This window comes from Neophocaena asiaeorientalis, unplaced genomic scaffold, assembly GCF_003031525.2.
Source record: "Neophocaena asiaeorientalis asiaeorientalis breed wild unplaced genomic scaffold, Neophocaena_asiaeorientalis_V1.1 scaffold65, whole genome shotgun sequence".
Classification (NCBI taxonomy): Eukaryota; Metazoa; Chordata; class Mammalia; order Artiodactyla; family Phocoenidae; genus Neophocaena; species Neophocaena asiaeorientalis.
Window position 1 is genome coordinate 1,247,398 of NW_020173215.1, and position 27,051 is coordinate 1,274,448.

The following is a 27,051-nucleotide window of genomic DNA, read 5'->3' on the forward strand; positions in this document are numbered from 1 at the left end:
CTCAAGAGATTGGACATCTTTTCATATATTTTAGTAGTTTTCATGTTTCCGCTTCTTTTGAAATGCCTGTTCATGTCTTTTCCCTATTCTTCTATTTGACCTCTCGTTTTTTCTCATGGTGATTTATAATAGGTCTTTGGATATCAATCCTTTGTTCATTATGTTGCATATGCACATACAACTTTATATGCATAAATATAGTTTATGGCTTTTAACAAACTTTATGATTTTTTTGATAAAGAGAAATTCTTAATGTTAATATAGTCAAATTTATCAGTCTCACCTTTGATGGTTAATGCTTTTTACATCTTATTTAAAAAAAAATCTTCTCTACTCTGAGAGCATAATGATATCCTCTTTTATTTTCTTCTAAAAATTCAGTCTTGTATCTTCGGATCTCATGTTGACGTTTGGGTATGGTGTAATACACAGAAAATTCTATTTCACTTTTTTCCATATGGATTACTTATTGTCTCAGCATTTATTGAATATTCTTTCCTTTCCTCAATGCTATACAGTGCTATCATATTTCAAGTTTCTATAAGTTGTGAATCTGTTTCTGGGCTTTTAACACTGTTTCAGTTGTCAACTTGGCTCTCCTTGCACCTACCCACATAACCCATTACTTTTGCTTCATAATATATCTGGGTACCAGGTGGGGCAACTCCCCATACTGTGTTGTTACTCAGGAGTCTCTTGGCTAATTTTTAGGCCTTTGTGGTTGCCTATAAGATAATTGAGTTCCTTAAAAAAAATTATTGAGCTTTTCAATGAAATCTCACTGAATCTATAGATTAAATTGGAATTAACAATTTTGTTAACAATCCATTCCAAGATTTTCCTTAATATATTTTGATAAAGTTAACATTTTTCTCTATAAAAGGTCTTGCATGTCTATTCTTATATTTATTCTTAGATACCTTATATTTTTTGCTGCTACTGCAAATAGTGTGTGTTTTAAAAAATTGTTTATTATTATGTTTTCTATGTATTGCTGGTATATAGAAATCCAATTAATTTTTGTATATTCTAGTTTTTTGTCAGCCACCTTTCTAAAAAGCTATTATTAATTTTAATATGTAAATTTTGGGGGATTTTCTGCATAGCCACTCATCTCTGTGAATAGGACATTTTTTTCCATTCTTAGACCTTTCTAATATCTTTCACTTCTTTTTTTGTTCTACTGACCTAAAATACAATGTTGAGAACAAGCAGTGATGGTAATCATGTTTATCTTGTTCCTGATTTTAGAAGTTATATGTCTAACATTTTATCATTTAGGTTAGTGTTTTTTAGAGGTTTTTGTTTTATGCTTTTTTTTTTTCTGATTAAGGAAGTTCCTTTTATTCCTATTTTGCTAACATATTCAATCATTATTTCAATTTGTTAAAAGTTTTCTCACCTATTATAATAATCAAATGGTGCTCCTTTAACAAAATAATATAGTGAATTACATTTATTGATTTTTTTAATGTTAAATAATTCTTGCATTCCTGGGCTAATTCAATTTGGTTGTAATATATTATTTTGATTTGATTTGGTGGTATTTTGCTTGCAATTTTTTTGCATCTTTGTTCATAAATGTAATTGGCCTTTATTTTCCTTTTTCATGCTATTTTATCTGGTTTTTGTATCAAGATAATAATAGCCTCAGAAAATGTTTTACTATCATCATCCATCTAATGTTGTTGACGAGGAATCTGACACCAGTCTTCTTCTAGTCCCTTTTTAAGATTTCCTCTTTGGAAGTTGTTAGGATTTTCTCTAATTTGTTGATACTCTAAAATTTTAATATAGCATGTCTGGATATAAAGAGTTTGCTCTTGGTGGTGGTAGTGTTTTGTCTTAATTTTGGAATTAAAAAAAAAACTTACTTGGCACTCGATGGGTTCTTTTAGCATAAGCACACGTGTTCCTTCATTCTGGAAATTCTCTTCTACTGTTTCTTTGACTATTGTCTCCCTCTTCTGTCCTTCTGGAATTTCAACTAGACCAAAAGTTGGAAAATTTGGATCTTCACTATACTATAGGAGGAACCCTTCCCTGTACTGATATATAACAATATCAAAAGAGGTTTTAACATTTTTCTTTTTGTTCCGATTTACCATCTTTTTATCCTTTTGCTACATCCTGGGAGAATTTCTTGTCTTGATCTTAAGCTCATTAATTCATTCTTCAGTTATATCTATCCTGATACTCATCTTTTTAATCATCAAGCTTTAAAAATACGTGATCTCTAATTCATTCTTTCATATGTATATGATATAGTCCCAGTTTTTCTCAAAATTTCAAATACATGGAACAAAATGTTGGATCAGAGAAATCTAAAAACAATAAGAGGCAAGAAAGTGGGGGGAAGTAACCAACTAGAAATTATGGTAAATACAAAGCATGGAGAAAAATTGGAGAAAGGATTTGCAACATAATCAGTAAATCACAATATGAATGTAACTAGCTTATTAAAGGAAAGAGACTCTAAGACTCTGTGAAATAACTCCAGCTACAAGCTGTTTATAAGAGAGATATTTATAAAAATAATTCGGAAAGTTTGAAAATAAAGATATAAGATAGATAACACATGCTGTGAAAATAGAAAATTATAATTACCATTTATTTTTATTTCATTCTTGACTAAATGGCAATTTAATGAAGAACCTTGAAAGTAAGGAAGACTATTAACAGATGCTATGAAAATGAATGCAAATTGCTGAACTAGCCATTGCCTACTGTAATATGAATAAATATAAAAATTGAAAATAATTTCAAAACATTTATCTTAAGGGCACTAAGAAATAAATATTAGTCAAGTTAAGGAGAACATCCTTTCTTGTCAGGTTTATGCTTAGTGTATATCTTGCCAACAAAATGGAGTTTCTATCTAAGTCCATTTACAAGAGGTAAATAGCTTTCTGATAATGTTGAACAGTTTGTTTTAATCACCCCAAAAATGGTTGAGCTATGACCTTAAGACCATGAAAATTAGTGTAGTTTGCTATAGGAACAGACTCGTTAGAATTTTAGTCATGGAAAACCATGCTTGCTCACCTAATACTGTGAATTCTAGTTTAGGCATAAATTTTAGTCACTAATCTTTTGATAAATAGCTCACTACTGGTATCTCGTTGTTTGTGTTAGGACTAACGACCATTATGATAAAGACTGTGCAGATCTTCTCACGATTAAGAATACAGTTAAAGGCAATATTTTTTGGGGGGGACAGGTAAAGTAAATAAGTAACATTAAAAAAAAGTAAAAGCCTGTTTTTATAAGTAGAGTGAATAAATGACAGATAAACTTTTAAAATACTTTATTAATTTAAAAATATTTAATGGATAGTACTTATACAAGGTTCCACTTTTATTAGTTTTATATGAGGATACACCAAGGTTTGCCTTGGACTTCAGTATTTAACCAACATTTGATTTTCAGCTGTAGCTTGGACCTCAGTATTGTAGAGGCTGATTGACCAAATACCTATATCAATGTCATGTATTATTCTACCCCAGGGAGGTTTCTGAAATTGGTGTGTATAAAGTGAAAACTGATATGAAATGGAAATTCAGAGGCAATTTTATTATCTAGAAAGACTATTCTGTTGTTTGAATGCTACCTTTGTAGATTCAACATTTAATAACAAATTTTTCTCAAGTGAATTACACTAAGAATTTAAAAAATGTAAGTAAGGATAATAATCTGAAGTCTGTATACAGACTTTGTGGCACTGCTTCGTTGAGAATGCACCATCACCATTGATCAAATCTCCAAGTCCAGGAGTCGAAGAGAAACTAAGTCTTCATTTTAGTTGCTATTAGGGAGGAAGGCAAATTTAATAGTACAGTGACAACAACACCATGAGCAGGACCCTATACTGCCAGAGCTGGCAAGAAAGCCTCTTGCTCCTCCACTCACTTCAGTTGAAAGAATGAAAGTAATTGGTATTAAAAATGGCCAGTATAATTTTCCATAGGTGCTGACAGTGCTGAAAAAGAATTATTATCTCTGCATTACAATGTCAAACTTGTAAAATGTGGCTAACAAATTTTAATAATAAAATTTTAATTATAACATAAATTCAAATATATTTCATATACTTATGTCCCAGAAGTCATTTTGTGATGATGATATTTGGCTTCAGCAAAAATTAAGGTGATATTCTTAACATGCAGCCATTCAGCATTTGCCCAAAATGTGTAGTCAGCACATCCCTGCTTTCTTGTGTACTCTTTTAGTACTTTTAATGCAAATACAAGCAAATATTAGTATATATTCTTCTTTTTCCCTTTCTAACATATGCACCATTTTGCATTTTAATATACATTTCAAAATACAATCCAGAATCTTGATTTTCCATGACAAACACTAACTAAAAGAAAGCTGTTGTAGGATTCATGTCAGACATAGTAGAATTCAATGTGAAAAGCCTTAGAAGAAGAAGAAAAAAAAAAAGCCTTAGAAGAGCAAAAAAAAAAAAAAAAAAGAGATGTTTCATATTGGCAAAAAGCATAATTAACCAATAAGAAAATAGCCATGAGTTTTTATGTTTCTCTAACAACATGGCTTCAAAATTAAGTAAAAGTTTATAAAGTTACAGGGAATAGAATAATAGACATATCCACAATCCCACCATGAGATTCTTGCAGAACTCTCTCAGAAAAGAACAGATGAAGTTAACAAAATATAAATAAGAATATAGAGAATTTGGATGACTACTTGCTCTAGTAGATATGTAGGAGACATGTAGGGAGAAAACATTATACCCAACAAAGAAAGAATACACATTCTTTTCAAACACACTTGGAGCATTCCCCCAAATTGCCCATGTATTAACAAAGGAAATATCAACAAATTCCAAAAGTTTATACTACATAGGCCACATTTACTGACCACAATGCAATACAGTCAGAGGTTAATAACAAAAACATATTCAAAAAATCCACATCTGTAGATAAAAAAATAAAAACACTTTAAAATAAGTATTAACTGAAAAAGGAAATCAAAATGAAAAACACAAATGATTCAGAACAGAATTAAAAGCTCTAAATATTAAAGGTAATATATAAAATAAATGAACTATGTTATGTTTTCAACTCAAGATGCAAATACATGCAAAAAGAGGAAATTAATGAAACAAAACTAAAAGTTAATAATAATTAAAATAAACTAAAAGAGAGAAATAACATGAAGAACAAAAATGAGAAGGGACTTCAGATACAGGGAAACATTTTTAATTATGAAAGAGTAACACATATACTTTTATGCCAATAATTTAAAAAACCTAAAAGGGAAGTTCCTACAATTTAGTAGGAAAATATAAATTTCTAAATTTAGTTTAAGAAGAGACAGAAGACCTAAGTAATAGAAATTGAAATAATAGTCTCTCTTCCCCTGCTCTCCCACCAGCGGCACCAGGCCCGGGCAATTTTGTGGGTCATTTCTACCAGGCACCTAAGAAACAGATAGTTCTTTTCTAACCCAACAGTTTTAGAGCATAGATGTGGGAAGCCACATAACTCATTTTATGAGGTATAATCCTTATAGAAACAGCCATCAAAGAAACAATAAGCAAATATCCTATATGGTTATAAATATAAAAATATATTAAAATATTAGTAAACTAAATCATACATAGTATTAAAAATGGGAATTTTGTCTCTTAAAAATAGGCCAAGTAGGGCTTCCCTGGTGGCGCAGTGGTTGAGAGTCCGCCTGCCGATGCAGAGGACGCGGGTTCGTGCCCCGGTCCGGGAAGATCCCACATGCTGTGGAGTACCTGGGCCCGTGAGCCATGGCCGCTGAGCCTGCGCGTCCAGAGCCTGTGCTCCGCAACGGGAGAGGCCACAACAGTGAGAGGCCTGTGTACCGCAAAAAAAAATAAAATTTAATTTAAAAAATAGGCCAAGTAGCATTTGTCCCAGGAATGCTAATAAGGTTCAACATTAGACAAGATTCGAACTGATGTAACTCATTTCAGAAGGGATTAAAGGAGGAATTCATATAAACTTTTCAAGAGAAGCCAAATCCAACATCCATTTATGAAATAAACTCTTATAAAATGAAGAAACACCCTTAACCTGATAAAGATTAGCCGCCAAAACCTAACAGTAAACACCATACTTAATTCTGAAACTGGTCTGGGGTTAGGGTGAGGCAAGCGAAGCACTCATTGCAGGCACAGAGTTTAAGGGGGCACCAAAAAACTCAGTAACAAAATAAAGACTATTTTCACGCAATTTTTTTGTTTTTGTTTTTGGCTGCATTGGCTCTTCGTTGCTGCGCACGGGCTTTCTCTAGTTGCAGTGAACAAGGGCTACGCTTTGTTGTGGTGCTCAGGCTTCTCATTGTTGTGGCTTCTCTTCTTGTGGAGCACAGGCTCTAGGCACGTGGGCTTCAGTAGTTGCAGCAGGCGGGCTCAGTAGTTGTGGCATGTGGCCCTAGAGCACGCAGCCTTCGGTAGTTGTGGTGTGTGGGCTTCACTAGTTGCAGTGCATGGGCTCAGTAGTTGCGGTGGGTGTGCTCTAGGGCACGCGGGCTTCAGTAGTTGTGGCATGGGGGCTCAGTACTTGTAGCTTACAGGCTCTAGAGCTCAGGCTCAGTAGTTGTGGTGCACAGGCTTAGTTGCTCCGCAACATGTGGGATCTTCCTGGACCAGGGATCGAACCCATGTCCCCTGCATTGGCAGGCGAATTCTTAACCACTCTGCCACCAAGGAAGTTCTAATGCAATTTTTAAAAATCAATGTTAATACAAAAAAAAATCCATGATGGTTTTAGAATATCAAAATTTTAAATGAAGATCAGGGCAGTGCCAAACCATACTGGAGCCTGAGGCGAAAGAACTGTGTGGCCCGATATAAATGCTTTTATGTGTTGTCAGTTTTTTAATGGTTAATTTTTCCCCCAGAACATCAAAGTATTTGAAAAAAATATCAAAAATTGAAAAGTAGGTGTATTAAAACTCACAATATTATTATATTATATTATATTTATTTATTTATTTGGCTTCATCAAATCTTAGCTGCAGCATGCGGGATCCTTTGTTGTGGTGTGTGGGCTTCTCTAGTTGCGGCACACAGGCTTCTCTATAGTTGTGGCATGTGGGCTCCAGAGTGTGCAGGCTCAGTAGTTGTGGCTCACAGCCTCAGTAGTTGTGACGCATGGGCTTAGTTGTCCTGTGACATGTGGGATCGTAGTTCCCCGAGCAGGGATTGAACCTGTGTCCTGTGCATTGGAAGGCAGATTCTTAACCACTGGACCACCAGGGAAGTCCCAAAACTCACAATATTATTTTGTTTAAATATTTTATTTACACCAAAACCAGAATTCCACAATTTTATTTTTCTAGCTTTAAAGGAAGTCAACATACCAATAACATTTTAAAACTCTATTGTTTTGCCTCTCTCATTTTCTGTTGAGAGAATTGCCATTTTTAACAATTCTCTTGGCCAAGTGACAATCTTAAATAACCGCTATTAGGATAAAGAATAGGATGTAGAATTCCTAAATTAAAAGAAGGGGCAAAATGTCCATGAAAAAAAATTGAATCATTATGGTAAACTCAGAAAAGGAGGAAATGAGAGAATACCAAAAAAAGGCATCAAATAAGATGACAAGAGTCAGATTTAACATATTAATTCTATAACAACTGTAAAGTGGCTAATTTCTTGATTAACAAAGATTATCAGATTGAGTAAAAAAAGACATCCCATATGTACTGTTTGCAAGAGATATAACTAAAAGACTCCAAAACATTGTCAATTGATTGATAAAGAGTATCAATAAATGTAAACAAAAAAGAGAGCAGGGTGGCAATAATAAAGTGGGAAAAAGTAGAGTTCAAGGTTAAATGCATTAAATGGGACAAAGACATAAAATCTAAAAAGAAACTGCAATAGCATTTAGCTTTTATTCAAATAACATAGAAGTGGAACATAAACCCAAAACTTTTTTTAAAGGACCCAAGGAAAATTTGACACAAATCACAACTGTAGTGGGAGACTAACACAGTTCTTTTAGATTTTGATGGACCAAGTAAACCAAAGTATTTTAAAATATAGAACTATTAAATAATACCATTAAGAAGCTTGATTTACCCAATATATTTAACTCTACAGAGGATATACATTCTACTCAAATGTCCATGAAACATTTACAAGAGTCAAATAGTTCAATAAATTTCTCAAACAAAACAGGCCACATTCTCTATCACAATATAGTAACACTAGAAATTTACAATAAAAAATTAACAAGCAAACATCACAGAGAATTTAGCAATACCATGATCTTCTAAATAACTCTTGAATTAGAGAAAAAAATCAAAACAAAAAAAAATCAAAAAAAAATCAAAAATCAAAAATTGCACACTACTACACACATATTTGGGTGCTGTGTGCCAAGCACTCTTCTGGGTGCTGAGAGCACAGCAGTGAACAAAGTTCCTCAGGGGGTCTTACAGTCTCATAGGAAACACAAACAATAAGCAAATAAGCCCAAAAATATTTACATGGGAAAGATTCATGAAGATAAGTTCAGTGACGAAAAATAAAACCAAGTGTGAATAGACAGGGCTGGTGGCCAAGGAAGGGGTCTCTGAGGAGTTAACCTCTGAGCAGGGACCCAGCAATGCATAAGGGCAAGTCATGCACCTACGCGGGGAGGGCACACCAAAAGAAGGAAGCAGCCAGTGGCCATCCTGAGTGCGACAAGTTGGACGAGTGTGCCCGATGAGCACTAGTGGACAAGGGGAGGACAGCTGGAGAGGGGACAAAGGGCAGTTCGTGGCCCCTTGGAGGAGCTCAGGTGTTATTCTAAATGTGACAGGAAGCTATTGATGAATGTGGTGTGGGGAGGAATGTGATATGACGTGTATTTTTTTAATTTAATTTAATTTTTAAATATTATTTATTCTTGCTGAGGTAACACTGGTTTATAACATTACATACCTTTCATGTGTACAACGTTGTATTTCTACTTCTGTACACCCAATAGCATGCTCACCACCCAAAGTTTCCATCTGTCACCATACAGTTGATCCCCATTACCCACTGCACCTCCCCCCCCCCACCTCTTCCCCTCTGCTGACCACTGCTCTGTTCTCTATATCTAGGTGTCTGTTTCTGTCTGGTGTGGTTTGGTCATTTATTTTGGTTTTTGCTTGTTTGTTTTTTATATTTCACATATGAGTGAACTACAACATATATTTTTAAAGAGCTCCGTCAGTATGGAAAACAAACTTGAAGCTGAAAGCAGCAGGGGAAGCAAGAAGACCAGCTAGGGTGCCATTGCAGTGGTCTGGGCTGGGGTTGACCATGGTTTGGACCATTGTGAGAATAGTGGAGGTAGTGAGAAGTGGTTGGGTTCAAGATGTATTTGGAAGGTGGCAGTGACATGGACTGGGTTAACTGGTGAGGAAGAGGAGAATTAAGGAGGGGCTCTATGTTTGTGGCCTAAGTAACAGGATGAATGGTGGTACCATTCACTAAAAGGAGAGAGAGAGAGAGAAACAGTAAATTAAAAGAGAGTGATGTGTAAATTGGTGCAGCCACTATGGAAAACAGTATGGAGGCTCTTTAAAAAACTAAAAACAGGGCTTCCCTGGTGGCGCACAATAAAGGTGTGGTATATCTATACAATGGAATACCATTTAACCATATAAAAGAATGAAATAATGCCATTTGCAGCAACATGGATGGACCTAGAGATTATCATACTAAGTGAAGTAAGCCAGACAGAAAAGAACAAATATGTGGAATATAAGAAACAATGAAATGAATTAAGGACTGAACACAAAAAGCTAAAAAAGAACAAAAAAATAAGAAGGGAACGAAGAATTACTGAAGATAAATTGAGAAATTAATTAATAAAAAAGAACCAATAGATGAAATTCAAGAGCTGGCTCTTTGAAAAAACCAAGAAAATAGACAAGCATTTGCTAAATGGTCCAGTAAAATGAGGAGAAATATACTATATCAGGAATTAAAAAGGAATATAATCACAGGTATAAAGGAAATTATAAAAATCATAGGCAAATAACAAATACAACATATCACTTGCCATATGCTAGGCACTGTTCTAAGTACTTTACATTTATTAACTGATTTAAATCTTACAACAACCCTATGAGGTAAGTATCTTTTTAGCCCAATATTAAGGTAAAGAAACTCAAGTGGGAAGAGGTTAAAAAAATGAGCCCAATATCATCTACCTGGTAAGTGAGAGGCTGGGATTCACATCTGGCGGCCTGGCTACAGAGTCTGTGTTTTCTACACTGCAGTGCACAGCCTTTCAGTATGTGAGGCAGACCCCCTATGCCAACAAATATGAAAACGTAGATTTCTCAGAAAAACAAAGTGCTGAAATTAATTAAAGAAGAGGTAGAAAATCCCAAAAGACCGATAGCCATGGAAGAAATGGAAAAGTTAATCAGACATAATGCTTGTAAAGTCCCTAAGCTCAGATGGCTCTATAGGTAATTTCCTATGTTATTTTTAAATGTTTCAGAGCCTGGATATTAATGGAAAGCTCTTGGATTCATTTTTATGAACGAACATAACCCTGACACCAAACCTGACGGAGGTAGCAGATTCCCACGCTCATATACACAATTATAGCTCATTCTCACCTATGAATAGAAATAATAGCTAAAACATATATAGTGCTTTCTATATGCCAGGCCACTCTAAGCAGTTTACATATATTAACTCATCCAAACTTCACAACAACCCTATTATTCTCATTTTATAAAAGAGGAAACAGAAACGTTGTGACTTACCCAAAGTTAGTGGCACTTTAGTGGCAAGTAGTTAATGGCAAAGCTGGAATATGAACCCAGGCAAACAACGTTGATTAAACATTAGGAAATCTACTAATTCTATTCATTACATCAACAGAATAATGGAGAAAAAAAGTATCATCACTGAAAAGGCACTTAGTAAAACTCAAAGTTTCTGATTAACAAACAAATGAAAACATTCATGGTGGATTAGCAATAGAACTTTCTTAGTATGTTCAAGACTACTCATAAAGCAAAAGTTACAGTAAAACCCTAACTTCCCACTAAAATTAGGAATATTAATAATAAATAATTTAAAATAAATAAAATGACAGGCTATACATTTATTGAGGGATAAGAAGAACTTTACATGTTTGTATACAAAGGAATAGCTGGGGGGCTTTAATGAATTTATTTATTTATTTTTGGCTGCGTTGGGTCTTCATCGCTGTGCGCAGGCGTTCTCTAGTTGCGACGAGCAGGGGCTACTCTTTGTTGTGGTGCATGGGCTTCTCATTGTGGTGGCTTCTCTTTGCTGTGGAGCATGGGCTCTAGGCTCTTGGGCTTCAGTAGTTGTGGCTCGCAGGCTCTAGAGCGCAGGCTCAGTAGTCGTGGCGCACGGGCTTCGTTGCTCCACGGCATGTGGGATCTTCCCGGACCAGGGCTCGAACCCGTGTTCCCTGCATTGGCAGGCAAATTCTTAACCACTGCGCCACCAGGGAAGCCCCGGAATAGCTGTTTTTATTAACAGTTCACACATATCACCTCCTATGTTTTGAAAATGAATGATTAGATTTCTGAGTTATTAATATCTTTATTTTGTGGGGCTACAGTTTTGATGATGATATAGCTCTTATTTCTTTTTAGGAGGTTTTGATATTTCTTAGGCCTTTTGTCTATTCTGATAAAGGAAGCAAGCCATAGAATGGTAATCTTCCAAAGTAATATTTTTAGGATTTCATTATCCATTCCTCTTACTAACCAATTCGCAACTTCTCCCACTCTATCCCTCTGTCCCAGCTCCTAACTCAGACGTCAGTGGTTGGTGGGATGAGTAGGGTTTCCAGATTTAGCAAATAAAAATATGGAATGGATGTCCAATTGATTTGTATTTCAGATAAGCAAGGAGTTTTTGTTTTTGTTTTTAGTATGTCTCCTGAAATATTCGGTACATACTTATACTAAAGAGTATTTATTATCAGAAATTCTAACTTAACTGAGCATCCATTCTATATTATATCTGGTAGACCTAAGGCTGATCCCAGGTTTTAATTTTGCATTGTGTCTTTCTGAAGCCACGGCTAGCCACAAGATTGAAGACTTTTCAGTGCCATTTTTCCCTATTTTACTCAAATTTCATCTATAAATTCCAATTACACAGTGAATCTAAGATATCTGGTTTTCAGCACTCTCACATATGGATTTAAGTTCTTAAATATGGCTATGTATATAAGTGAATTTTATTTTATTCCTGCCATCAACCAGTAGACAAATCTATGAGTGTTTAGTTGGAACAAGTAGACTAATGGTTTTTTTCTAGAGACATTAATAAGAAAGACAGAATTGCAGAAGATGCATTTTCAATATATACACCAATAACAGGGCCCCAGAGAGCAGTAAGTGCTCCTTTTTAAAAACCCTATCAAGTATAAAATTAGGAAATGTGTCCTCAGGTGGCGCGAAGTGTTTATGTCCTAACCATCACGTTTTAAAGGCTTGAGTTTCCCAGGGTTCATATTTAGAAATTCTAATAATCACTAATTTGAAAAACAACTGTGTTATTCGCACACAAACTACTTATGCAAATAGATACTGTGAGGTTGAAGGGAAAGAGTATGGCTTTTCACTACAGTAAGACCTGAAATCAAACCCGGGTTTGACTACTTAATAGCAATATGATTTTTTTAATATATATTTTTTTATTGTGAAAATTTTCAAACCTACAGAAAAGTTGAACGAATGGAACAAAAAAGTCACATACTCCTCATCTAGATTCACTGTCAACATCTTTCCTCTGCGTGTGCACGGGCGCACGCACGTGCACACACACACACACACACACACACACACTTCCCTTTTGCCAAGTCATTTCATTGTAGACCACAGACATCATGACATTTCATCTCTAGACACCTCAGTAGGCATCTCCCAAGAAAAAGACATTCTCGTAACCAACCACGACACTATAATCACACCTAAGAAAATCAACATTAATTCAATGATAATTCAATGCACAGCCAATACTCAGATTTCCCTACTTATCAAAAAATGTCAGTTATAGGGCTTCCCTGGTGGCGCAGTGGTTGAGAGTCCACCTGCCGATGCGGGGGACACGGGTTCGTGCCCCGGTCCGGGAAGATCCCACATGCCGCAGAGCGGCTGGGCCCGTGAGCGATGGCCGCTGAGCCTGCACGTCCGGAGCCTGTGCTCCGCAACGGGAGAGGCCACAACAGTGAGAGGCCCGCATACCGCAAAAAAAAAAAAAAATGTCAGTTATAGCTCTACACCCCAACCCACCCAGTATCAATCAAGGTTCATGCATTAAATTGGCTCTCTTTGTATCATTATGCTCCCTCAATCCAGAAGCAGTTCTCCACTTCCCTTGTTTTTTCCCACAACATTGATTCTTTGAAGAGTTCAGGCCAGCTATTCCAGGACACTGTACCACATTCTGGATTCTTCTGATTCTTTATGAAAATTTTCCAGCATTAACACAGTGAGGTGATGTCTTCCATCTCTTACCACATTGTGTCAGGAGACACAGAATGCCATGATGTCAGGCTGTCCCACTGTTGGCACTTTTCATTATAAAAACACTTTTTCCCTTTGGTTATTAGTAAGTAATTTGTGGGGTAATCATTTGAGATTATGTAAACATTCTGTCTCAACAAATCTGTACCCCCATGACTTCACTATTCATTAATAATTCATCTCTGAATCAGATATTATGTTGTGTGTTATAAAATGGTGATTTTTAAAATCTCATCATTCCTTCTACATTTATTAGCTGCCATTCTGCTCTAGAGAACTATCCCTTTCTCCCTTCCTCTCTCTTTTTTCTCAAATTACCATAAATTTGTAATCACTTTTTTTTAAATTCAGTGTGTTATAATCCATTAACATCATTTTTCTTTTTGATGCCAAAATTGCTCCAAATTTGATCAGCAGGTGGCACTTCATGTGGCTCCTGGGTCCTTTTGACATTGCCCCATTAATCTTTGAGCATGTCGTTCCTTTCTGGCACAAGATGTTCCAGGCTCACCTTGTACTTTCCTTGCCTCATACCTGGAATCTTCCATTTCTCCAAGGAGATCTAGTTCCTTTTAATGGGAAATAAGTTTTAGATATCAAAATCTGGATTCTGGATACAATTACAACAAGGATGTTACTTCTTCTAGGCCCCTTCAATTTAAAAAAAAGGTATATATATATATATATATATATATATATATAAAATGTATCTTAAAATCATGAGTTGATATTATTATGTACAATTGAAATCCTACGCTATAGGTTTCTTTTTCTTTATCCTCTTCTTTGTATCTCCTTATCCCTCAGTAAAAATCAGCTGAGATTTCCAAAAACAACAAAATATTTTTACTCATTAGTCCTATCCAATGTACACTCAAAATAGTTTCAGAATTACAACAACACTATTACCAATAACAAACCTAGTAAGTAAAATTATAAAGTAATTTGCAGTGTGCTTATATATCTGACAAAAGTATACAATCTAGAGTGTGTGCTTATATTACTTGAAGTTTTTGTCTATATGGATATGTCTTTAATTTCACATACTGCTAAAGACATTTGTTTCTATTTGTATTTCATTTTAGTGCTTGATTTTTTACACTTTTAAATTTAGTTTTATTTTTTGAAAATATATAACATTGACATGTTTGACAAGTCAAAGCTATACAAAAAGCTATAGTCAGCAAAGTCTCTCTCCAAATCTCCTCTATCTTGTTCCCACCATAGGTAGATGGTTAAATAGATAGATAGATAGATAGATGTTCATGTATATACTTAGGTCACCTTCTTTTTTGCACAAAAGGTAGCATACTATATACATTCTTTTTTTCTTGCTTTTTTTCACTTAACATTATATCCTGGAAATGATTCCTTATCAATGTTTAGAGGTCTGTCTCATTTTTTTGATAGCTACTATTGCTCCATTGTTTATTTAACCAGTATTTTATGGATGGGCATTTAGGTTGTTACAATATTTCGTTATTACAAATAATGCCACAATTAATAAGCTTGTGCATCTGTTGTTTTGAATTTGTGAAGGTGTATTTTTTTAAATAAATTTATTTATTTAGTTTTGGCTGCGTTGGATCTTTGTTGCTGCGCGCAGGCTTTCTCTAGTTGCAGTGAGCAGGAGCTACTCTTTGTTGCATTGCGTGGGCTTCTCATTGCGGTGGCTTCTCTTGTTGCAGAGCATGGGCTCTAGGCACACGGGCTTCAGTAGTTATGGCACGCGGGCCCAGTAGTTGTGTCACATGGGCTTAGTTGCTCCGTGGCATGTGAGATCTTCTCAGACCAGAGCTCAAACCTGTGTCCCCTGCATTGGCAGGTGGATTCTTAACCACTGCACCACCAGGGAAGCCCCTGTGGAGGTGTATGTTAAGGGTAGATTCCTAGGAGTGAAATTTCTGGGATTTAAAGCAAATAGTTTTATTAGATGTTGCCAAATTTTCCTTCATAAGGATTATAACATTTTGCATTCCCAACAGCAATGGATGAAAGTTCCTTTTTCTCTAGTGCCTGGCCAATGGAGTGTATTGTCAAGTTGCCAAGTTTACAAGTAAGAAATGATAAATTTAAGAATATTTTAAAATTAGAAGTGTAATCATGAACAAGTTACTGAGCCTCTCAGAACTTTAATTTCCTAGTTAAGGCAAAAATACCCATCTTAAAAGATTATTCCAATGACCAAATGTACATAATAGATAGATTTATGGATACATTAAAAATCTATGACTTGGCACATAATAAATACTTAATAAGTGGTATTATATATTATTTTTTATTTAGTAGGCAATAGATTTTGAAGTAACTTACTTATCTTAGTAGATAAATCTTGGTAATTAACATGGAAAACTGTCATTCCTATGACAATAGAGAAAATAGAATCAGAGGCCTTAAAAATCATTAGAGGCAAATCGTTTTTATCTCATATTCCATGCTTAATTGCTTGTTAGTGCCTTCTAGAGTATTATGTTAATATTGATTACAATAACAAATCTTTGTTTAGCAGGTGAGAATACTTATTGGTAAGTTATACCTGTTATGGGCATCAGTGCGAGGAAGACACACATGTTTCCTATCACTAATTTGGTTAAATTCATGGATTCTTACAGTGAGGAACTGAGGGAAAATAGATTGAGCTACGCTATAGATGGTACAGCAAGTTAATATCCAAGTCAACATTAAAAAAAAAGAATTCCTAACGCCCAGTGTCATGCTTTTTCCACTGTACCGTGGCATACTCCCTCCCTCTCTCGCTCTCCTTTTTCTCCCCTCCACATTTCTCCCTCTCTCCCTCTCCCCTCTCTCTGTCCCTCACAGGCACACACACACACACACACACACACACACACACACACACACACACACAGACATACCTTCTATTTTTTTTGTTTGTTTTTTTCATTTTTTTTGTTTCTTTAGTTACAAAATTGAGCCCTTTTTATTCTGGAAGGAAACGCTAGACTAATAGTGGGTATGGATTTTATATTTATAAAACTTTGCCATATTATGGTTTAGGCTGGGGCTTGCCTTGTGGTGTTTAAATTGTGGAAAATCGTCAGCAGTTTGCACCAGGAGATCCTTCCATGTTTGTATAGCATGACCACTTACCAAGCAAGTTCCTGTTCCTGGAAACGAGGAGCTAAGCCATGGAGTCAAGGAAGGGAAAAATGGCTCTCAAGTTTGTGTTTGGGTGATTTAATATGAATGGAAAACTGAAGGGTAAACAGCTTTTCAAATAGATAAAAAACTGATCATAACAGCCATCTTAGAGGCCACTGAATCATTGATTCTGTTGTTCATTTTTACTTTTCCAAAATGTTTGTAAGCAGAGGCAGTAAGCCAACATTCACTATGTGAAGAGCAGTATAGTGGGAGGCAAAGGGTTACATGAAGAACAGTCCAGCTGCAGAGGCAGAAAGTGAAAAACAAAATGACAAGCATTTCTGTTATACAAAGCAATACATCAAGTGTAAGTTAATACACAGTTATCAAGCCATCACTTATCTGCTGATCTCAACTCTGGGACACAGTCTTAGATCCTGAATATGCAAAACAGTTACTGCACAAATGAAAATACAAGTTAGAAAATGCATGCACTTTACCAGAACCGCCTTATTTAGTCACAATCCAGAATACTGTAAGGACTTTGGCTTTTATTCTGGAGTAAAGAAGACATTGCAGGGTTTTGAGCAGAGGAGTAATAATAAACTAACTCCCTTTGACAGGCTCACTCTGCCTGCCGTGTTGAGAACAGACTGTGGGTAGAAGGGGTCAGGGGTAGAAGTAAGGTAACCAGTTAGCAAGTTACTGCAACCATCCAGGAAAGAGGTGATGGAGGCTTGGATCCAAATGGAAAGAATAGAGTCAGTAAGAACTGATTCGATTCTGGATATATGTTAGAGGTAGGGCCAAGATAGGGAGGTATGAAGGATGACTCCAAACTTTCTGCTGGGCAACTATAAATACGGTATTGCTAATAAACAAAATGGGAAAGACTGGGAGGAGAAGTCTGGACAGAAAAATTGATGCTTTCCAATGATGGTGACTTGGCATCAAGAAAAAGTTAATTTATATTCAATAGACTTGGTAATAAAAGGCATAATAAATAGGTGATATATCATTATAGAAAATTTACCTTTAAAAAAACAATCTAGGTGACTAACCATCAGAAGTCAAAGAAATAAGCTTGTCTTCAAAATTTTTTCTTTGTGTAGAACAGATCGTTCCCTCAAAAAGGTGGAGAAATGAAAATGTTTTCATTACTAAGAGCTGAGAGGACACAAAGTAAAGGAGTAATCGGATTTAATTGGGCTAATTCAGGGAAAGTCTTTTGTAGTAGGGTATGGTTTAACCCAGAAGAAAGGTTTCCCAGAAGAAAGGAAGGCAGAGGAATCTTAGAGACGAAGTATCTCTCCAGCTTGGAGAACTCAAGAAGCCTCCAGCTAAAATCATATCTCCTATGATTCAGGGAGAGAAGAGAGAAAATGAATCTGTGAGAGGCTTTCAGAGAAGGAGGTACGTTGAACCAAGGAGTCACAAAGTAAGAAAAAGAACCAATATTTAGGCATCAGAATTTCTGGGGCCACCACTGACTCGTTGGGCAAGTGTGCATTTCCTTTCCAGAGGGGTTGACCAAATTGTGTCAAAGGCACATTTATGCCTCAATGAAAATTCTATAATTTTAAATGAGACTTCCTCTTCAAGCCTGGGAAGGGGTTTTTATTCAGAAAGTAGGCACCAACTGTTCATCACCTCCAATAAGGACTGGATGTGGGGAAAATAAAGGATAAGAATTTCTTGCCTGTTATTAAATCTCAGAATGAGGTCCTGAGAACAATCTGCCACCAGATTAATCTCCTTAAGCACCATTTTGTGTCACTGGCCTTTGCCAAACTCCCATGGTTTCTTATTGCTACCAACTCAAGGCTCACCTGCTATGACCTCTGTGGTGTGGCCCCAAAGTGTCTGGGCTGACGCTTTGTCCACCCGTCCTGTCCACGTGCCTAAGGATCCGGTCAGTGTGGCTGCCGATCAGTCTTCCAACATATGGCAGGTGGGGAGCCTTTGCTCATTGTGGTACTATCCTTTTCCTGGATGACTCCCATCCCAGCCTTTCCTTCTCCCAACTCCTTTTAAAACCTAGTAATGCCTTCCCAGGCAGAAACTTGTGTGTGTGTGTGTGTGTGTGTGTGTGTGTGTGTGTGTTTACTATAAATAGCATTTACATCCTGCCCCATGGCTTCATTAGCTGGACAAATTCATTCATTTATTGATCATTTCTGGTGCACTTAACACATCCCTCACCGTATCTTAAAGCAGCATAGCAGCCATAGACAAATGGATGGGTATTCTCTTGATACTTTTAGGAAATAAGGCAGAATGGTTTCATATTGGTTTGGAATAAAGTCCTGATTAAGAAGCAGGGAAAAGATGAAAAATATTATGCCCGATTAATGTTCACCAGTTTCCAGTTTGATATGTATGTTCATTCTTCTTGTTGAGTGTATCCAAGGATGGTTATATGGTATGATGTGTGCTGGTTAACTCCAGATACTGACTTTGATACAGTGTGTTTTTGTTTGTAGTACAGGAAACCAGCAAAAAATGAAAAAAAAAAAAAAAGCAGAAGCACAAATACTCATTCTTTCTATGAATTATCTATGAATTCCATCCACCAAATACTGCATTCACAATATACCAAACAAATGAGGATCATATACATTTATAAATCAGCTGAAATTAGGAAGTGGGGAGGAAAGAAGGGGAGAGTAGGGGAAAGGTGGAGAGAGAGAAGAGCTTCCTGGAACACATAAGAGAAATGATGTAGTGCCCAATGAGAACCTGAATTGAAGATCTCCTAATTTACAAGCCACAATTTAAAACATGAATATATTTCTCAAACTTTAAGAAATGTTTTATTAAATGTTGAGAAAGTGCTCTTATTTCACACTGTCAAGTAAAAAAGAGAGTGATGATCTCGATAGTGATGGCAACAAAGCTGTATATCGTTAGTGAATAGAAACACAATATGAAGACACAGAATTTCAAATCTGTCCAGTGGTCAAAGTGATTCGGTTTATTGGTTGTAGCGATATATGCCTAACTCTGCATGGCAGTAAAGTATATTAAATTAAATTCCACTGGCTTATGATTTGAGATCCCTGCACCAAAAGATTTCTAGTCAAACTACTTAAGCATTTTGCATTTCCTCAGCTTTGGATGTTTTATATCCAGTCTGTGTTAACTGCGGTCATTTACTGTTTTATTTATGATATTTTTTACTTTTGTTTTATTTATGATAATTTTATGTTTTATTTTGATAATGTTTCATGTTTTATTTATGATAATTCATTGAGGATGGATGGTCTCTTGGTTGGTAAAATCATCTTGTTGGAAAAAACACTGATATTAATAACCTGATTCAGTGCAGAGGAAAACGCTGCCACCATGAACATATATTGGCATTCCTTCCTTCTCATCAAGTTTTGAATTCCTAACTCTCTATGGCTCAGACCTAGATCTAAAAAGGAGCAAAAAAGGAGAAAAACAGCTGACAGTTTTTTAAAAAATGCTGTGAATCCCTGCTTAGGTAAAAGATTTTCTTTACTTTCTTCTTTTTCTTCCCAGACTGTCAACCCCTTAAATTAACTATTTGACATAGTGTAATGTTTCATCATGGAAAATGATAGCATCAGTAATGGAGTAAGGAAAGAACCTAAAATATTCCATTTCAAATAATCAATCTACCTTTTCTGTGGTTGTTATTCTTATGAAGATTTTATTTTACCCCTAAGAGAGAGATCATGTGTGTGTGTATGTTGATTAATTTTGAGATTTTTATGTTTAGTCTTCAGCCTAGATGATTATGTTTGTTATCTGATGGGATAATAATAGAACTGTTTGATGACTACAGTATAAATACTGAACCATAAACATTATGCTAATCTCACAAGAGTGGTTACATATAAATAACATGAAACATTAAGTAAACACAGTGCTTGTATTAGATTTTGCACCAATTAAAATAATTGCATCAGATCAGAATTAACTGCCCTCAGTTAAATTCCCATGGCACCTAGTTGTCCATCCAGTATATATTACTGTCTAATTTCCCAGCAATTTGGAGAGGCATGGAAAGGCGGGAAGCCCCACTGGTAAGCATAGCTGGGGATCCCCACTAGTAAGCCAACTGAACAAAGCACTCAACCTGGATGGAGCTAAGCTGGGCATTGGGGTTGATGAGAACTAAGTTAAGAGCTGTTTTCCTAATAAAGAGAAGAAGAGAAAGGGTGGATAGAAATTCTCACCCAGCCACAGCAGTTGACAGTTTCCATGCCAGAAGTGGGCCTAGCTAAATTGCCTATATAAAGGGGTAAGACCAGGAGGGAGGGCAGCGCTCATAGAAAAGCAAAGCAAAGATGTTAAGAGAGAATGGGACATACAGACAATGAGAAGAGGACCTAGAGAAGGGCATTTTTACCACTCATTTTTTTTTTTTGCTGTTTTGTTTTTGTTGTTGTTGTTTTTTTGGCGGTACGCGGGCCTCTTACTGCTGTGGCCTCTCCCGTTGCGGAGCACAGGCTCCGGATGCGCAGGCTCAGCGGCCATGGCTCACGGGCCCAGCCACTCCGCGGCATGTGGGATCTTCCTGGACCGGGGCACGAACCCATGTCCCCTGCGTCGGCAGGCGGACTCTCAACCACTGCGCCACCAGGGAAGCCCACTACTCATGTTTAATATATATGTATTAATTATATACTTATATATGTATTAATTCTGAGTACCTTTGACCATTTAGATAATTTTAATTTCATATGATTTAAAATTGCCACTTAGACAAAAAATTTGTAGTATTGGAAGAACCAAATAAGAAAACTCTTGTGTGCAACCTATTTAAAGCCAGATATGTATGGTGCTAGCTTAGCCCCTTTGAGAGCCCTTAATTAGTAAGCTTGATATTTGGTTTCCTCGGTGCACGGTTCCACTTTATCCCTGGATCCTCTCTTGGAAGCTAGGATGCCAGAACCTGGGCTTAATACTTAAGTCTTTAAGTATTAAAGCTTTCAGTCTCATAAATTACTATACCCAGGCTCTGTCTACTTATTCTACATAGTTGTTACTGATCTTTGTCCTCTCCATCTAAAACTTAATTAATAGAGTGAATACCTGCCTGGTAAGTCCAGTCTTCCTCACAGTAAAAACCTAATTCAGTTTCTCCTAATGAAAGTTTAATGTATATTCTGTTACATCCGTGACCCAGCAGGGACAGAAAAATTAAGAGTAGCAGCGTGGGATAGAAGATGGAAATTAAGGAGTCAAGCTGCCAGTAGGGAAGCAGATTCAACTTCAAGTCACAGGAAATTCCACCACATGCCAGTGCACTGTATCCAGATGGTATTGTCCTAGTTATCATCAGGAAAAGGAAGACACGGGGAAGGGAGGGAGAAGGAGGCCACACGGTATCTAGAACCGTTCATTTCTCATAAAAGAAACAAGGTGTAATGCAAATACAGCAAAATGTGAAGATTTGTTAAATCTGGGTGTTGGAGGCACGTGTACATAATTAATCAGTGGTTCTAAAGATAAATGGTCCCCAGACCAGTAACCATCAACATCACTTGGAAACTTGTTAGAAATTCGAATTCTCAGCCTCCACCACAGACCTACTGAATCAGAAACTCTGGGGATGGAACCTGACAATATATATATATTTTTTTTTTTTTTTTGTGGTACGCAGGCCTCTCACTGTTGTGGCCTCTCCCGTTGCGGAGCACAGGCTCCAGACGCGCAGGCCCAGCGGCCATGGCTCACGGGCCCAGCCGCTCCGCGGCATGTGGGATCTTCCCAGACCGGGGCACGAACCTGTGTCCCCTGCATCGGCAGGCGGACTCTCAACCACTGCGCCACCAGGGAAGCCCGACAACCTATATTTTAATAAAGCCCTCCAGGTGATTCTGGTGCTCACTAACGTTTGAGAACCACTGTAATAGCGTATTCTCTGTACTTTTCTCTATGTTGTTTTAAAATGTCACAGTGGTGATGGGGGAGGGGAGGTCCTGATAGGGATGTTGGTGGAGGGCAGCTGTGGGGAGAGGTCAAATTGGTCTGTTCAAAGGGCAGAGTTTGAGGAATGGGACCCTGGTGCCCTGCGGGGACGGGGGTGGATGGCAAGGCCTGTTTAGAACAAAAGTGAAAGGCAAGACTGTCATTTACAAGGAATGTTGGTTTAAAAAAAAAAAGGAATGGTGCTGGGCAGACTAAGCAAAATGAACTTTTAGGTACAGGATAATAAGACAAAGACCTTGTTTGCAGAGGACTTTGAATGGAGACTTAGACTAAGGACATAGCAGGGGCCTGGTGTTAGCAAGCAGGGCCACTTCAGCACAGGAATGATTTAGTGCTTTAGCTGCAGCAAAGCCAGCTCAGCTAAATGCCTGGGCTACTGAATTCCCCTTCTTCCCTCCCCTCTTTTTCTCTCTACTTCGCTTCTCACCCAGGACAGACCACAGGCAACCTTGTAGGTGGGGGCCAAGAAGCTTTGCAGCAACTACGGTGCTAGGCTAGTGAAGAGTAAGACAGATCGATGCCTTTAGACAAAACTCCTCCCTGTAACAAAACTCCCCTCTCCTTCCCTGTTCCAGACTTGGGCAAAAAGAGCAAAGTTAATTTAAAAAAAAATTTCTTTTTTAAATATAATTTCAACTGTGTAAAACATAAGTTTTAAAATGCGCAGAATCAAAGTTTTCCAACTGTCACAGACCATGAATTAAATTTTCACAAAGCCTCCAAATCTTCAGATTTGGCCTGAATTAAACCAGATGTTTTGCTCATCCTTTGAGTTTCTCTTAGAGTTGCTCCTCTCCTACCTACTCCCTCTTTTATCCCAGAAAGTTCTTAAAGCTCCTGGAGTTTAAATGTGCTGACCTAAAGCTCCCTGCCAAGACATTAGTACTAATGGCCCGATCTGAAGAGGTTGCTATATTATAAGACATCAGTGCTTGCTGCTTGAGTCATTTTTACCTTGGTGAAGAATCCCTTGTTATTTTGCATCAGACAGTGGATGCTGAGAAGGAAAAAGAGGCTGAGATGGAAAAAAATGCAAGGAGCTTGAATTCTAACTTTTTTTTACTGACAACCTCTAACCTCGATTTATTTATTTAGATATCTGGTTTTAAGGGCCATATTTGGAAAAGATATCACACAAGAATGGGTACATTAGAATGGAGAAAGTACATCAGTAGGTGCCTTACTAAACATTAATAATTTTTATTTCTCAATTCCATACACCAATCATATAAAGGTACTCCATGCACATACAGTATACTTGACAGTTTGATATACCAAGTGTTGATCTATACAGATAAAATTAATCAAACTTATTTTTTCTTATTTTAGATAACACAAAAATAAATATCAATAGAAATTCTTTTTATTTTTTTCATGGCCCTGTTAATTATCTTATGTGCCCTCTGGGGTTCATACACAGTATACCCCTAGCACTTACATGACACGTTTGAAAGTCCTTGCATTATAGAAACAAAGCATATAATGTCCCTATAAAAAGTATTAGAGGGTAACAGAAAAATGGAAGTAAGCCATTCTCAAACCCTTGTAACCAAAAGTGGGGTCTGGCCGCTCGCCACTCAAAAGCCAATAAAGAGGCAAGTTGGTGGAAAGGAAAGTTTGCTTTAATTTGGATGCTGGCAACTGGGGTGGGGGGGTTGGTGTGGGGAGTGGACTCCTGTCCAAAGGCCAACTCCCCCGCCATTGACAATCAGTGGGCAAGAGCTTTTATAGACAGAGGGAGGGAGCTACATGCAGAAACAGTCAGCTCTGACAGTCTTCTTGAAACGGTTCATGCCGTTGTCTGATCAGTGTCATCTTGATTGTTTTAAGAAGAGTTAGTCTATAGTGCCAGGGTTGGTTTGTTCCCATTTCCTGGAGACCAATTCTTGGACTTGTGGCCGCTTATGTCATCATGGCCACAGCCTGGTCATCATGTAGTTAACTGCTTCCACCTGGTGGGGATTTCAGTATCTAAACGACCGACAGCTCACAGGATGTGGCTCAGAATATTATCTATAGCCCTTGAAGAGGAACTAAAGGTCCTTGACTTTGCTTACTGACTAAACTGTTATTGTTTTGTTCTGTTTGAGTGCTTTTCTTTGCTTCTGCATTTTCTCACTTCTCTGATTAAACTTATTCCTTGGCTAAAGTTTTTCCACAAACAAAAGGCAGATGGAGGACATGGGGGGGGGGGGCAAGGACCATAAGGTTCTGCTTCATTTCACCCTTAGTGATAATACAAGACAATGAAAGTCATCTTAATTTTTTTATTATTTTTTTATTGAGGTATAGTTGATGTGCAATATTATGTAAGTTTCAGATGTACAACATAGTGACTTACAATTTTTGAACATTGTACTCCATTTATAGTTATAAAATATTGGCTATATTCTCTGTGTCATTCTATATATCCTTGTAGCTTATTTATTTCATATGTAGTGCTTTGTACCTCTTAATCCCCTACTGCTATCTCACGCCTCCCCCTTCCCTCTCCCCACTGGTAACCATTAGTTTGTTCTTTATATCTGTGAGTCTGTTGCTTTTTTTATGTTCACTAGTTAATTTTATATTTTATATTCAAACTTTTTAATGTTGCTTTTGAATTTATCACAGATGCCACATCATAGACAACTCACTATTTCATCAAACATACATACACCACATGCTGAAGTTTATAGAACCTGGTTGAATTAAGTGTTTTATCCCCTCACAGAGATTTATTTAGCACATGCTGGAAATTTTCTTGTTGCAATTCTGTCATTTACAAAAGTTTAGGAAAAACATCATATTTCCTCACAGGAATGTCTAAAATCTCTGAGATCTACTAAAAGGCAAATGACTATCATTATACTGTATTTGAATTATAATCAAGAACTGGTACTCATTTCAGAATCTTCCCTTTTATACAGCAGTAAAAAGTTCCCAGGAAGCATGTCATATAAAGTTAGAGGATCCAGAGAAATTGAAAACTTTACAAAATGAAAATTCTAATTTTGTAGTAATAAAAATTATTCTGAACATGAACTTATTGTTAGTAGGCTTGTTAGGCAGAATAATGTCCCTGCAAAGATGTCCACATGCAAATGCCCAGAACCCGTGAATATGTTAGGTTACACAGAAAGGGGATTGAAGGTTGCTAATAAGTGGATTTTAAAATAGGGAAATTGTCATAGATTATCCAGGTGGGCCCAGTGAAATCACAAGGTCCTTAAAAGGGAAAGGGGGGAGGGGAGGCAGACGAGTGAAAAACCAGTAAGATGGCAGCATGAGAACTCAGCCTGAAGTTGCTGGCTTTGAAGATGGAAAGGGGCCACAAGCCAAGGAAAGCAGGAAGCCTCTAGATACTAGAAAAGGTAAGGAAATGCAGTCTCCCCTCAAGCCTCCAGAAGGAATACAGCCTTGCCAACACCTCAATTTTAGCTGAGATGCATTTCAGACTTCCGACCTCCAGAACCGTACGATAATCAGCTTGTGCTGTTTTTAAGCCAGTAAGTTTGTGGTAATTGGTTATAGTAACATAGGAAGCTAATACAGTTAGCTGTTTTCTGGGAGATATGGTGGAAAAGTCAGAATCCCCCTTATCTAAGACTTTGGAAACTCACTCATCCTGCACACTGCTAAGGTGGGGAGGGAATGGGTAGGCTGTCTGAGGTTACACTGGACAGATTCTTCCACCATTTCTCTCATCATGAATCTTCTCCTTCTAGAGAGAATTCTGGGGGGAGAGTAGAGCTGGATCGGGGGGTTGAAGTCCGAACTCTGATTTCTTAATTTGTAAATGAGATTAGATCAGATCATCTCAAGAGAAAACCAAGGCCATCCCTGAAATGCCCTAATTCCATTAATGAGGAGATATGGATATGTAACTACATTCACCACTTCAAGTATGAAAAAACCTCAACCCTTAAATCTGTGTTGCTTGTTTCTAAAGAGTGAGGGCTATGGATATTCTGTTCCATTTCACTATGTTTGAAAGGCTTATATTTTCTATATTAGAAAATAGATTCTGAGTTTGATTTATAATTCCTCAAACTTGGGGTTAAATTATAACCAAAGTGAAGCTCAGCAGGGTGGGATTGTGTGACTAGCAATCATATGCAGGAGGTGGGATATCTTCACACAGATGGAGTTCTGGTCTCTAGCTGCCCCTCAAGTGATTCTGCATCTGCAAATTTTCCAATGTCCCAGCCACTGTACTTATTGAAGAATGGATGGATGGATGGATGGATGAATAAGTACCTATGCTTCTTGTCTTCATTTATCCCACTCTCTACACAACCCAGCTGGGAAGTGGGAAAATACAGTGGCTGCTTTTGGCCCAAAACACACCTGACTTGCATTCCTCCATCCATGCTTTTCCTATCATAGAGATGTTATCCTTCAAAGATGTTGTCCTTTAAAAAAAAATGCTTAAACATTGCTTTGAAAAACATCATTCTCATACAAATGAAATGAAGTAGAGAA